General features: G+C 32.7%; 1 protein-coding gene and 2 long non-coding RNA genes across 12 annotated transcripts in view; 2 read left to right on the top strand and 1 right to left on the bottom strand.

Annotated features, from left to right (window-relative positions):
- Nucleotides 1–15,951, top strand: part of LOC128219775 (perlucin-like protein) — a 63,651-nt gene that overhangs the window by 43,486 nt on the left and 4,214 nt on the right. The gene's annotated exons all lie outside the window — the stretch shown is intronic.
- On the bottom strand, nucleotides 185–9,358 carry LOC128219776 (uncharacterized). 8 transcript variants are annotated; one of them, XR_008258653.1, is made up of 4 exons: nucleotides 9,343–9,358; nucleotides 3,998–4,109; nucleotides 3,577–3,700; nucleotides 185–2,021 (listed from the first exon to the last, which is right to left on the bottom strand). It is a non-coding gene; the product is annotated as an uncharacterized LOC128219776 (long non-coding RNA). The 8 variants fall into 8 exon arrangements; XR_008258657.1 differs by lacking the exon at nucleotides 9,343–9,358 and adding an exon at nucleotides 9,291–9,333; XR_008258652.1 differs by lacking the exon at nucleotides 9,343–9,358 and adding an exon at nucleotides 6,275–6,310 and having other exon boundaries at nucleotides 4,027–4,109.
- On the top strand, nucleotides 6,571–15,659 carry LOC128219777 (uncharacterized). 2 transcript variants are annotated; one of them, XR_008258659.1, is made up of 6 exons: nucleotides 6,571–6,585; nucleotides 9,457–9,619; nucleotides 10,708–10,784; nucleotides 11,118–11,199; nucleotides 11,977–12,107; nucleotides 13,066–15,659. It is a non-coding gene; the product is annotated as an uncharacterized LOC128219777 (long non-coding RNA). The 2 variants fall into 2 exon arrangements; XR_008258660.1 differs by lacking the exon at nucleotides 6,571–6,585 and having other exon boundaries at nucleotides 9,550–9,612.

Genomic DNA, 15,951 nt, shown 5'->3' with positions numbered 1-15,951 from the left:
TGATCCTTTAAATGTCATTTATATTTTCCAGTACAAAATAAAGCACCTCAGAGCGCCCAGAATGCACCATGTTTTTCAAAATATTCTGAGGGGGCATGCCCCGAGACCCACCTAGCAATTATGAATCCACATATAAAGGGCTAGCTAAGCCCCTTACTTCTGTATGCAAAACAAGACTACATGCTCATCTTTTCTTTATCTATTCTGCCTGTTAATTTGCTTGTAAACTTATGTTAGTCAACAATATAATAACATTAGCTGGGCCAAAATACAAAAGTCTCTTCTTATGTTGAGAAAAATTCGAAAAATTCCGTTACTGTTTAATTTCCGTGAATGTTTATTATTCTTTTGCAAAGAGGTATGCAATTATGATTGCAGGGTTTATATGAAAATACGATATCAGGAATGGTCTGAAACAGCCCTAAAACACACAAAAGCCTTAAATGAAACAAACATATTATATATTAAAGAGAATTGGAGTACTGTCTATAAAACATACACCTTAAAACACAATCTATGAACAGTTTTTTTCTTATAAAAAAAGCTACAACAAAAATATCGCTGGAAGTGATGGTACTTCCCATATGCCCGTTTTCTTTGAAAAAGCAGAACTTGTAATTCAGTGTGCTAGTAGAAGGTAAATTGTTGTTGCATTATTATACACAGTTGGAAATACCATTTTTAATAATTGTTTTCATTGTTAATGCTGCACTCTCACAGATATATGAATTTTTATTATTTTTAACTTGGAATGAAAAACTTTTGTGCACATGTCTGATAACAGTTATATGAGACTGCATACAAAATCACAGTTTTTCCTATTACCATTTAAAACTCTATGTTTAATGGTTAGTAATGCTTGAGAAGAAATGAAAATTTTGGCAGTTTTTCAGACAATTGAATTCTGTTTCATTGAGAGTTATCTTATATGACTGGATTGAAGGCATTCATGCTAAAGTCAGACTATTTTAATTATTTTTTTCAAAGCAAATGTGAAAACTCTTAATCAGTGACAGTGCAGCTTTAACATCCTTTTAGATTTAATCACTATGATTTCAAAATTATCAGACAAACATGATACTAGATGTATACTGTCTTGTTTGGAATTCTTGCCCTTATTCAGTATTGGTTCAATCATAGCAGTATTTATTTGAACTGCCTCTAGGTTAAAGTGTGATAAAATTCATAAGATGTCAAATACATAATTATATAAGATTCACAATTCTTTGAAGGAATGAACTCCTGCTTACATGTCATATGACAAATTATGGACAAGTACAGAACCTAATCCTAATAGTTTTTCTCCAGAATTATCAAAGGGGTCACTCTTAACAAAGATCTAGTATAAACTTAATAATAATTTCTTTAGTTTAACAATGTTATAAAATCTTGAAAGGCCATAGGCAGGTAGGTCTGACGTTCATACCCTTCAAAACCTTTGACAAGAGGCATGTCTATCAAATATAATTATGAATTACTGGTGTAAATGGGTAGTGGGTAATGCACATGTCAATTGTAACCACCACCATCCCCGTCTGGGGGTATACTGGGTGTGAATGCGGTGGTTTTGTCTTACCTATGGTATGTTGGATGCGGGGGGAATTTGACAGGGATTTTAGTTCAGGATCAGTTCAGGGAATTTAACCTGGGGTAGGCTGGACCAAAAGTCAAAAGTCCCCGGACCTGGGGGCGGGATGTGGTTACAATTGACCGGTGCATTATGCTATTCATTTTGTTGCCCACTCTTTTGTTTTTCTCTGATAATCCATTGCACACAACTATAGATCAGGATCTCAAATACTATATATGTTGAAAATTGACAACTTTTGACATCAATGTTTTAGTTATAGTTATGAATAATGAGCGTTCATTCATTGCTTTTTTATCAAATCACAATCATAAGTGTTAGCAAAGCACACCACTTTGTGCAGTAATGTTTAATGCTGTGGCTCCTCTTATCAACCAAGCACTTGGGCTGTTGGTGGATAACCATTTCCCTAGTTTCCTCCCTGTCTGGTCACCTGTTTGAAAATTAAAACATTGATAATATATAATAATGACAAAACTTGAAAGTATTGTACACTATGTTTATACATTTGCTGAATTAAATGAATAAGCTAAGGAAATGTACATTCAAAACAAAAGGGCCAGCATGGCCCTTAATTGGTCACCTGATTAAAATGACCATGAACAAGTCAGTCAGGTAACAACTGGTTATGAAAGGTGTTGCTATTTGCTTAGCAGGTTAGTGGTTGCTGTGTTATTTGATGGTTGATAAGGACTCCTCAAAGAAGGCTGCTCTTTGTTAACAGAAATGAGAATTATGGTAAGCTGGTTGTTCCCATGGTCAATGGATGTTACGGTAATGAACCAGAATGTTGCTATGGAAGTAAATGATTACTAAGGAAGTAATTGGTTGCTATGGATGTTGGTTGTTGCTCAGGAAAAAAGTGGTTGCTAAATAAGGCATTGGTGCCTATAAAGGTAGTTAATGGATGCGTTGGAAGGAATTGGATGCTAAGGAAGTCATTGGTTGAATGGGGATTCATTTGTTGCTATGGATGAAGGTAGTTGCTAAGGCAATCATTGGTTGATAAAGAAGCCAAGGATTGTTTAGGAAGTCATCATTTTTTATGGAAGTCATTGGCTGCTGTAAATGAAGTATTTGATAAGGATGTCCTTGGTTGCTTATAAAGTGGTTGTTAAGGAAGACATTGTGAGTTTGGATTGTAGTCACTAAGTTAGACAAGTGGGTTCCTTAAGGGTACTACGAGGTCTACGATTTCCTCAACAAGGCAAAACCTTGCTTAACATCCTGCCAAAAGGTGATTATTATATTGTTGTAACAACTTGTTTCATAATCTTTGAAACTAAATACCTTTTAGTTTAGACATCAGTTTCTAAGGAATTCATACATTACTGCAGAAGTCATTGCCTGATTTGAATGTGTATCAATTTTTGTTCTAGAAGTCTATCAGTAACAGGGGAACTCTGGTTGGGACAACTTTGACCCCAAGGACGAAACTTGAACAACATTCATAAAAAAAAATTATGAATTCTTTTTACTGCCTGTACAATGTACCTCGCAAATTCGGTAAAAAGTCAACTTTGGGAAAAATACAAAATCAGGCCAAAATTGCTTATATAATGGCAAATATACATTTTTTAACTTTTTTATGCATACCTTATGCTGTGAAAGAGTAAGACTTGTCAAGATTTTGTTTATATTTCTAGAAATTCATTGCTATTTTAATCCGGAATGTAATGTAATTTTTTTAATTTTGGGGAAAATGGAGTTTTTCACAATAAAAAAATCACTGACAATGAACTACAAACTCCAACATATAAACACCACATACACAAAAACAAATTGATTACATATATAAATTACTGAATATTCACATGGTCTTATGATATTATTGATGAATATTATAATGTTATTTTTAGATACCAGTTACGGGTAGTAGTAATGAAGAATACCAGATTACAAAATCAAAGTGGAAATTGGAACTATTAGAGAATCACTTTATTTGTGGGTAGGTCACTTAAATATTCATTGAGGTGAAAAGAAATTACCATATGATGTATTGCATATGTTTAACCGCTGTTGCACAATCATCATTTCCAAGTGACTGTCTTCATGTCCAGTACTAGCTTACAAAATCCCTTTCTAGATAGTCAAAGACTTCATCTGATGCATCTTAAAAAGGAAGAATACAACACAATCATGAACACAATAAATGCAAATAATGTTGGGTATGCTTTAAACATGATTCAAATGCAAAACATCTTGGCAATTATTTCTAGAGCAATCTAAATGTCCTACATGAGATTTATTCTCTTATGAAAAAGTGATGTTTATGTACAAGCCAATTATACTAGAAATGTGTCAAGTGGACATTAAGTCTTGTGTTGCTTGGTGAATTGCATATACTGTGAATGAAGATAATTAACAAAAAAACAGGGATTTCTCATAATATGACAAAGTTTTTTTTACCAAGTTTGGTAAAGATTATTGAGCCATACAATGTTTTTATCTGGACTGCATCGTCTTTTATTCTGGGCAGCATAATATGGAAATCCAGGCCATGTATACATCTGGGTTTTATCTGTAATGGACCACATTTTCCAAAATGTATGTAGGCAAATGAGTTACATGGAAATAAAAACTATCTATACATAATAATAAGTGATTTGTATACATGTGTTTACCTTGGTATTATATACCCATAGATATATTATATGACATAATATTGGGTTAATACAAAAAAAAATGAAAGAATATATAATTAGGTTAATGATAAATCAAGCAAATTTAAACTAACACAAACAATTATATGTATATATTTACATTATTTCACAGTAAAATATAATAGAAATTTATAAACATTGGCATAATGCTTAAATCAGGTATCTATTTCAAGGCAGTTGTCATTAAATCATAAAATTTAAAGCTGCACTCTCACAGATATACCATTTTTACAAATTTTTTGTCTTGGAAAGAGCAAATTTTTGCATAAATATCTGCAAACCAATGATATATGATTGCTGCCAAAAAATCAGATCGTAGATTTCTATATTTCCGTTAGAAAATTAATGTTTTATGGCTTAAACCGTTACTAATGGTTTAAGAAAAATGCATAAAACATTACTTTTTAAACTTAAATATAAAAATCTGCTATCTAATTTTTTGTCAGCTGTCTTAAATAACTGGTTTCCAAGGATTTTCGCAAAAATTGCCTCATTCCAAGACAAAAAAATTGTCAAAACGTTCAATCTGTGAGAGTGCACCTTTAAGGTCAAAACTAGAAAATGAAACTTTAAACAATAAACTTAAAAACCATGACTTATGGTACAAGTATTTCCACATCGGAGCGGCTGGTTCTTACACACTGACAGTGAGGCCAAAAAAAAAAATAGGTTCGTTTCCGGTCTCCTTCCCAAAAAAAAGAGGGTAGGTAGGTAGGCATTTTTTTTTTTTTTTTTTTTTGGGGGGGGGGGGGGGGGGGGGGAAGTGATCTAGAATAGAAGGCGGCTGACTTTTATTCAAAAACAACCATATTAACTGCGTATGAGACAATTTTAAAAGGTACTAAAGCATAAAATGTAAATACAAGTCCATTCATTTATTAAGAACTGTATAATGTGTATTAATTATAATGTATAGATATACATTTTCTAGAATATAAATGCATGTATTGTTGAACATGTTTGTCTGTATGACAGATGTCGAAAAAGAGTGCCTCAGATTTGTCAATTTTTCATATTTACCAATTTCACATTTGTGCTATAATGCTATTCTTATATTTGATAGAATATTAAAATTCTAAAACTCTCCTGAAAACTTTGGGAGAAGTGACTTCTCCCTTCAGTCAATTTAGGGAGAAGTGGGGAGACTTTAAGGAGAAGTGATACTTTCGTAACACCTGATACAAAAACTATGCCATAACACACACCTCAGTTTATATTCACATTCAAACTGATTGCTATAACTATATAAAATGTTCATAAAAAATGTATCATTTTTGGCTCAGCAAAAGTGTATGTGTCAATGTCACATAGTTTATCTCCAAATAGCATCTAAAAATGAAACAAAAACCAAGACAGCTAAGGATTTGAAACAATCAAAATGAATAATAAATGACCTGTCAATATAGTAGGGGGACGAATCTTATTTTGGTACGTTCGGGATAGGGTACGAATGTCACATTCAGCTATGCTGTTATTTACTTGTCTCTGGCTAAATAATATGCTGACATTTAAGAACCAAATGACATTTAAATCATTGTCCTTGATGAAAACTTTACCAATACATAATGGGAGGTTGAGAAATTAACTCGGAAAATTGTTCTGACAAAATGGCGATCTCGCCGATATTTTTGACATCGTAAACAGGAGAAAAATACTGTAAGTATTAAAACTCTACATAAAGCAAAAAAAATAATATGTTTTTGTGTTTACAAATCAATTTTTTATCATGAACATTTCACGAAAACCAATTAAATATTTGGTGATACGTCATGTTTTTGATTTTCTTAGCGCCACCTTGCCGTAGTCTAAAATAATAGACGTGTTATACGGGATTCTTCCAATCCCTAACGTCTAAACGGGAATGTGCAAAAAACAGGGGTGTTTTAAAAATATTGAAATTCTCTTAAGTGAAGTATTTTATGGTTGAAATTGATCATAAAGAGTTATTTTCATATTTTACCATGTAAGTGAAATGTTATTTTGCACTAAACAAGCATTTCATGCATTAAAACAAGTTGTTTACCTTTCCAACAAAACGAAAGTTGACTGACACTGACAACAATTATGCGAAGGGGGACAACTCGTTACAATCGTAAGAACTCGGCCTCCTCCGACAAAGCTTCGAGAAAGACCTCGTTATACAATCGTAACAACTCGGCCATGGCCGAAATGTTCCGAGCGATTTAAAACTGTGCCCTGAAGCCTTGCAGGTGCCCTTCATGTATATATCGTTATGTTTTGACAGAATGAAATGAAGAAAAGCCGTCAAACTCATAATTATAAGTTGGATATTTATTTTTTGTGTACGGAAATTATGTAAAATAACATTATCTGGTAATATTTCTTGTTTTTATGATATTATATAGACGCTATATGCTTTAACCCGGAATCCTGATCGGAACAACTACCCACTTTTGATACTAAACAATTTGTACGTGAAGGATTTGCCATATCAAAAATCTAAAAAAATCCGTCAACGTACAATTATTTGGACTACACCTTGCCGATGGCCCGAGATGGCTATGACCGTCTGCTTCAAAAACATCAATGTTTAAAGTGTCTGGCATTGTTTGTTCAATACATATAACAATTACTTTTTAACTTCATCAATGCTTGACACGATTTTTCATAATTATGTCGCCTTTTCTATCTCATTTTAATGAACGTATATCATATTATCAGGTTCTTCTCAATGTACATTCTGATTGGTTAACTTTCAATAGCTCCGCCTACCGGCGATGTTTTGGTAATTGGATGACACGGCCCAATTATCGGATTAGGGGATTACCCTATGGCTAATTGCGATGTTTTGACTAATGGGACAGTGGCCAAATACTCGCTGATTGACAGATTTACAATGTGTTAAAATTTCGGCGAGGTCAATGTCGCTTTGATGACACAAATGGGCGATTTATTTGTTTTATTTATCATCAAAGGCGGCTCTGTCAATGAAAAGGGCACAGCGGGGCGTTTGAAAAGGCAGCAGGGCGCCATAAAAGGGCAGCGGGGCGCCCCGCCACGCTAATTATGCTTAGCTGGAGCACTGTGACCAAAGATAAGAAAATTAACGGAAAGAAAGTACCGAAAAGTACTAAATATGCGCGCAGTTAACTTTTACACCAATAAAAAGTATAGGGTCGGCGCGGAAATAAGAGGGTCGGTCGGGCGACCGGAAACAGACCTATTTTTTTTTTTGGCCTGACACACAATACACTCCACTCCTCTCCATTAACCCTTTATATATATATTACAGTCGAAAGTCGTTGGCTCGATATCTCATGGCTCGATATCCTCGTTGGCTTGAACCAGATTAAAAGAACCGATTTTGTTTAACTCTTTGTTCATATAAAATTTGATCGGATGGCTCGATATATTGAGGGTCGATATTTCTCCACGCTCGAAGTCATTTTCGCGGTTCCAAGTAAGAATTTCACAATTTTGTTTGCTTGGGTCGATGTCATTTTCGCGGGTTCAGGTAAGAACCTCACACCTTGATTTGTTTTGTTGGCTTCATTTAGCACACGGCGCTAATCGATAAAAATTAATTCAATTTATTATAATTATTATCAAATTTGAATGACTTAACAGTTTGAATAAACATGCCATCACTTTATCTAAGTTCTTTCCCTAATTGTTATACATGTATACATTTCAATGCATCCTTATATAACTAATAAGCTATGTTTTTGTTACCCACTGTTTAAAATTACTTGTTTGTTGTTTTCGCATAATTTTTATAATTAATAAAAACAATCAAATAATATTTTCTAAGTATCGAATAAGTGATGTTACGAACTTTAAGACGTGTAACTATGCCCAATTAATACTCTTCTTTCGCGGAGATAGCATAGCCAATAACAAACGAGGTAAACAAGACTTTTTGTAACGAATAATAAAAAAAATAACATTCTGTAAGCAATCCCGCTTGGCTCGATATTCTCGAGGCTCGAAGTATTTTGGCTGGTCGCTAGAATATCGAGCCATCGAGTTTCGACTGTAGTTTAAAGCTGACGGAGGCACTCCTGTCATGTACCGCTGCCACCATTTAAGTAAACCTGGGAGGAGAAGTGCCCCAGTGTGGAGCTTGAACCAACAACAACTGCTGGAACACTATCATGGCGCTGTAACCAACTGAGCTAACTGAACGGCTGGTTATCATCGACACGATCTACATCTACAATAACTTTACAATGTACATGAATACATAAATAACTAAAGTATGAATGCAATGTATTCATGTACATTGTAAAGTTGATGTCTACTATACTACTTTAAAAGACACATGCATGTACCCCAAAATTAGTTTTGACAGGCATGACTCACTAATGCCAGTTGTGAGCTTGTTCCTAACTTCGATCAAGATATTTCTTCTGAAAATGACATTGAATACACTCTAAAGCCTAAAAGGCTGTAAAATATGCATACCATTTTTACAACTTTTTTATTTTTTGTCTTGGAAAGAGCAAATTTTTGTATAAATATCTGCAAACCAATGATATTGGATTGCTTACGAAAAACCAGATCATAGATTTTCATATTTCCGTTTGAAAATTAATGTTTTATGGCTAAAACCGTTAATAAACGTTTTAGAAAAATGAACAAAACATCAATTTTTGAACTGGTATATATAAAAATCTGCGATCTATATTTGTCAGCAGTCTTATATAACTGGTTTCCATGGATTTTCGCCAAAATTAGTACATTCCAAGATAAAACATAAAAAAGTTGGCAAAATGTTCAATCTGTGAGAGTGCAGCTTTAAGAAAATGATGTTTTATGCATTTTTCTTCCAACTGTTAGTAGCACTTTTAGCCATAAAACATTTTTTTTAACGGAATATGTCAGCAGGCTTATATCACTTATTTGCATATATTAATTTACACAGAAACTGGCTCATTCAAACTCCAAGACAAAAATAAAAAATAACAAAGTTAAAATACATGTATGTGAGAGTGCAGCTTTAAGAAGTACTTCGTTATATCAATAAAATATACTCGTTAAACTGTCAATTGTTTACGTATCTACATAAATTCAATTACCTTTTGAACTAGAAAGTGTTATATTTTCAAAGAAAATAGCCATATATACTACCTCTGTTCAGTGTCGGTCAAATTCGATGTTTTGAACCCGTTTGAACCTCTCTCGCGCGTGCTAAATACTAAATGACGCAATGTTTTGGACTGGTCTTCATTTTCTTCGATACAGGCACAACCGAGCGTAAATATTAAGCGAGAAAGTCTAGTGGAACGATGCAGGGTTCATTGGGTTTGTTTACAAAAATTCAAGCATCCGGTTAAGAAGACGACAAATAAGAATGGTATTAAGTTGGTAGAATGGAACTCCTTCCTGATTCCTGCACATGTAAGTTGTAAGTATTGACTATATCGGGATACCATACGGGACACTCAAGTGTTATTTTATATTTTCTTAGTTATCATGCAAATGAAAATAATCACTATCATTTAAAAGTTATTCAGGGATAGTTGCAAATGGTTTGTTTACATTAATTAGTTTTATGAATTTAATTGAATACACAAATTTTTATTAGAGCTTTGCACCAAATTAAATTCAGTTCATTTTACGGGAGTAACCCACACTAGCGGATCCAGAAAAGGGGTGGGACCCCCCCCCCCCAAAAAAAAATAAAATATTCTGTAAAGAATCTCAGGACAATTATTCAAAAAATCTTTTGATCTTTGATATCATAATGGTAAGAAAAATTTACCAAAATGCAAAATGTAAAAAAAAAATATCAAGTCAGAGAATGTGTTGGAACCGGTGTCGCCAAAATTGCAGTCCAGTGTTGTATCCACTGTGCTATGAAGGCTTATCCTAAACATTCGGAATATTTAATCTTTATACCTAACTTGTAATATATTGGCGATTTTTTTTTATTGTAAATTATGTGGTACTTCAGTTAGTAAGTTTTAATGCATTGTACACATAGATACCAAGTTTATGTCAGTTTTCGTCAATTTTCTTTTTTTCCGCTATTTCATTAAACAGATTACAGCCCCTTTTAAACAAGTCTTTGGGAGGAACTGTTGGGGATTGTTATTAAAGCTGCATTTTCACAGATTTACCATTCTGACAACTTTTTTTTTTCATCATGGAATGAATCATGCAATGTTAGTGCATAAATTATGTCCGCGAACCATGATTTAAAACTGCTGAAAAAATATCAGATAGCTGTTTTTCATATGTACGTTCATAATTGTTGTTCTGTGACTTAAATTTGAACACTTTCAGAAAAATGAAATAATAAGCAGATTTCTCAATACATGACTTCTGTTTTATTGTTAGCAATTAAAGGCATTGATTCTCTGAGATAATAATAATGTTAAAACAGTCAATCTGTGAGAGTGCAGCTTTAAGATTCATTTTTCCTAAGATCAGCCAAGTTAGTATTATAGCTAATTTTAGCTTAAAAGTAGGTGAATTTTATATTTATTTCAGACCAGATACTCTTGAGGGACCAATTTAAGGGCAAACAGACAAACGTTTTGATGCAAAGAAAGCATTGGATTTGAAAGGTAGATTTTTAACACATATTTACATGTACTCAATGTCATTTACTAGTATAACATAATGTATTCAAGTATAAGATATTTCAAGTATTTGGTCAGGTTGTTAGGTTTAATTGAAACTGTTAAGCAAATAAATGAAAGTCCATGCAATTTTGCATGCACATGTTTGTTGCATGCAGATTTTACTCAGATGACATAGGGTACAGTTACTCTTGTAACTTGCTTAAAATAAATGCAAATGATTCTGCATGTGTCTGAAGTCATGTTTTATTTTTCTCTACAAATTGTTTTAAAAAATGCAATTGTTTGATTTCCTTTCTTATGTGTTATGCATTGCAGTTCCCATGGAGAAGAAAAATGGAGAGATTCTAAAAGTATGAAGATACTCCTGTGTATAATGAGGAAATCTTGTCAGTGAATGGTAAGTTCTCTTTGGATTAATTCTATGTATAACAATATAAATATGAGGTAAGCCAAGAAATGAGAATTAACATAATTATTCTGTTCAAACATACATTGACATATTAAATATAAAGACATATGTATGATTTGTCTCTGCTATTATACTCCTACCACTTGATGGTTAGGGTTCATTTGGACAAGTCTTCTATTATCCATAATTCCAAATGCTTCTGAGATTTCTAACACATATTAAATATGTTGAGGAGAAGTGCTGTGCAAAAAACATTTTTGTTTATGGTATTTTAGAGTTATTGGTCTTTGATTATTTTTCTTTCACTTTTCTATGTTTTTGAGGTATTAACTTCAAACTTCATGCACATATTGGACGTAATAAGAAAAATAGCTGTGCATATGAATCATTAAATTGTGTATGGTAGTCAAAGAATTGTAAACCTTTGATTATTATCTTTATATTTTTTTTATTTTTTTTCTTCTCTTCATAACTTTTTTTCATTTTTTACTTTAATTTAACAAAACACTATTCTGTTTTTGGTATATTAAGGATTATTTTCTTATGTTTATTTTGTGCTTGGCAGTTTTAAAATTATTGCCTAATTGGTTACTGTATGCTTAAAAGCAAACATCACTCTCAGTGAAACCTCTTATTACAATAGGTGATAGCTGTAGTTTTTCATGGAAACAAGTGTTTGACAGTATGAGTCATTTTTTAGTAGCAATATATTATGTACATTTAAGGTATAAGTTCTCTTTTGCTAATTGTTCAGTTGTTTTTCAGTTGTTGCAATTGTGGACCAGGCCAGAGTTGTACTAAACCAACTAAGACACAATGAGATACAGGAATGACACAATGAGAAACAGGAAACAGGAAAGTGATGACTGATCGCCACCTGTTACAAATTCATCTAGGTACAGTTTTTATTCCAGATTTGATACAACTGTAAACTGTTTTATGCATGCTATGATTATGTTCATCATGTTTGTTTAAGACCCTGATGATGAGGACTAAACTATTGATTATCCCTTGCCAAAAGGCAAAGTGGATACAGTAATTGTGTAATTGTGCACGTGTGTGTGCGTGTGCACGGAATGTAATCTTGAGCATAAATCCCCCAGGTATTAACTTCAAACTTCATATACAGATAGATCCCTATTGAGAAGAAGTGCAGTGTTAAGGGACCATAACTCTGTTTACAGTTCTTTTTGTAATAACCCTTTGTTATATTTCATACTGAGTTTTTGTCTGCAGCAGAACTTGAAAAGTCTTTGAGGTGTTGATCTCAAACTTCAAATATGTACAGATAGATCTCATTTAGCAGAAGTGCAGTGCACAGAAACCATAACTCAAGATTTTTTTTGTAGTAGTTGCCCTTTGTTAGTTTTCAATGTTATCCTTTGTTGTAATGCACAGTTGTGATCATGCAGATTTGTGTGTTTTTATCGTTTCTTATTTATTTGTATATTTTTTGTTACATATTTTTATGTGCATATATATAAAATCTATATCACAAAAAGTGTGGCTAATTTGTAATATTAAGATATAATATGTATAAGAACTATCATATTTCAAAATCAACCATAGAGCTTTTGCAAGATAGATAATAACTTAATGTATCTGATGAACAATAATGTGATTTTGGGATGCCAGCAATAACTTTTCAAGGTGAAAATATGTTCTTGTCATTGATTTTACATATAAGTAATCAGTATGCAAAGCCCTTTCAAATGATACTTATATGGGGTAACTATCAAATTTTAACATTGAAGCCAATGGCACAAATGAATGAAAAGCTCCTTAATAGTTCAATATTTGAAGCCAACAATGGAACTGTGTTTATGTATTGCTTAATGTTCCTTTTTCTTTCAGAAAACTCCCCACATCCAACAAGAGACAGTCTGACTTCAAAATCTTCATTGAAGGCAACTTAATGGACAAGACATCCGTCACATAAAGATTCACTAAAATTGGAATGATATACCAATTTTAACTTTTAACAGACAAATACATTATAGATTTGAAAATAGATTACCCTTAGATAAGTTGGATGATTAACATTTACCTCAACACAGTACAAAGTGCTCATGTTGAACTATTGTGATTGATCATAGTCTGTCCTTCATTTTTATTAACAGTTTCATACAGTGTTAACACTTTAGTATGGGGACTCATTTTTAGCTCAACTTTTCGAAGAATTTGGAGAGCTATACTACTCACCCAAGCGTCGGCGTCGGTGTCACCCCTTGGTTAAGGGTTTGCGTGCAAGCACACATAGGTTAATATCTCAGCAACTACTTGAGGTATTGCATTGAGACTTTATACAATGGTACTCAACCATCCAACCTACTTATTTAAACAAGTAAGATAACTCGTTAACAAGTTTGCATTTAATGTAAATAATAGGCCTTTATTATTTGACTTAGAAATTCTGGTTAAGGTTTTGCATGCAAGCACACATTATATCTAAGGTTAATATCTCAGCAACTGCTTGAGGTATTGCATTGAGACTTGATACAATGGTACTCAACCATCCAACCTATTTAATTTTCCAAGTTATATAACTATAGTTTGCATATAATGCAAATACTTGCGTTTATTATTTCACTCAGAAATTCTGGTTAAGGTTTTGCATGTAAGCACACATAGGTTAATATCTCAGCAACTACTGGATGAATTGCATTGAGACTTTATACAACCACCCAACCTAATTGAATAATCAAGTTAGATAAAAATTCTGGTTAAAATTTTGCATGTAACCACATTTATGTTAATATCTCAGCACATCATGTATTGCATTGAAATCTAATCTAACAGTGATCCATGCATGTTTCGCCAAAACTTTTCAATCCTTTCACTGAAAAGCAGCGGAATAGTCGAGAGCGCTGTCTCTGTGACAGCTCTTGTCTCTTTGGTCTTTATTCATACTGGCCAGAATATGTTTACCAAAAAAATCTTAGTAGAGATTGATAACTGTTCAGGTTGGACAAAAAGCATGTAGGTTGTTTGTTCTAATAATATAAACTGTAAATGCTTCAGAAACTATATATATAATTTTCATGATATTTGTCAGTATTTATTCTCGTCAACATTTAAATAATATTAGGTGAAACTTGTTTATTGGTCAAAATGTGTTTGATTAGAGTGGCCTCAAGTTCCACTTTATATGAATGAAATTTGGTCAAGTTTTAGAAAAAAAACTATGTTCTAGTTTTATAGGCCATATTCTCTTCCCAAGCCCTCCTTAAAGAATGAATGTAGGTAAGATGAAACAGGAGTCACTAAATCAAGTATTAAAAGCCTTAAAAATTGCTATTCATAGAGATATTGTTTCCTCATCATAAATCACAACTTAGCCAGCAAGACTTTACAACAAATAAGGCATAACATGTAAAAAGTTAATAATTAGGCACATATTTTAGTGAATAAAATCTTGTGAACATATTATTGAAAGAAATAATGTGTCTGGTTCTGAGGTGAGCAATAAAGCACATTGCTTAAACAATTGAGCTAGCTCATTATGAAAAGTTTGTTTTAAACATGAATTAAATGAATGCAAATCATATATTATTATTTTTAATCTATATTTTTTTTTAGTTACCTTTTTCTGTTGTTAATTTCCATACTGACTTGGTCAATTATGGCTAATTGTCTAATTATATTTTAACTTCTAACCTAAATGTTTTATTGTACTTTTGAGTGTTCTGTTAACTATATTGCACATTATCCTATATGACAGTATAAATTCAATAAAACCATGGTTATTAAGTTCCATACATATTGGAGCACATGGTAAGCCTCTAGAAATGTCACTTCTTAAGCCTAGATTCTTGATCTGTTCGCCACATTGTTTTGTTAATTTTTTGTTTATTATAAAAACAAATGATTGTTTAATGTCAAGGAAACCTTTTTAAAGTTAAAATGTAGATGTACATAGATAACTGTCAAATATTATTTACCATTTAATAACTGTCTAAAGGCAAAATTTCCATTCATTTTTATATTTGATTTGGGTCCCTAGGGTCATGGTCACTGTAACTAAAAATAGAAAAATGCTTGGTACTGAATAACTTCAGTTTTAATACATTTAAAACTGAATCTCACAATAAAGGCTGAAGTTCTTGTTGCATTGCAGCATTTCTAGTTAACTTTTTAATTTGACTCTTTTTATTGCTTTCGACAGGCACATATTACATCATTATTGTATTCATTTTTAAGACAAAGCCTCATTTAATTGAGCGTGCTGTCCAAAGACAGCTCTTGTTGACATAATTATAAGACACCTTATGTTATGGTTTATATGAACAATAGCTGTTTCTGTGTATGTTTTAGAAGAAACTTCCATTTCTTATCATATTGATGGACATAGATATACATACATGTACGGGATTATTGACATCAGATTCTTAGGATTAAATTTACTAATGTTCTGTTCATGTTCAAAATAGATACAGTTATGGTAAATGCATAGTCTTGTTTGTTTATAACATAGACAACCATGTCTTTTGGTTGTCCTGGTCTCCTGTCCTGTTATGTGAATTGGGTTTTATGGACATCTTCGATATTGTAGGGACAATTCTAGTGTCTAGCTGGAAAAGTATTTAGCCTAGGGAGACCTTAGTTTGGGTTATCATGTTGGATATGTCTAAATGTTGGCATGTCGGGAAATGACAATTTTAGGCTATGACAATTTAAAAATGTAGACGTTGCTGGGCAAGGCTCCACACCCAAGTGACTGTCGCATTATATTCTTGAAAA

Source organism: Mya arenaria, chromosome 15, assembly GCF_026914265.1.
Source record: "Mya arenaria isolate MELC-2E11 chromosome 15, ASM2691426v1".
NCBI lineage: Eukaryota > Metazoa > Mollusca > Bivalvia > Myida > Myidae > Mya > Mya arenaria.
The sequence above is the reverse complement of the archived record's forward strand: the minus strand, read 5'-3'. Positions and strand labels throughout refer to the sequence as shown.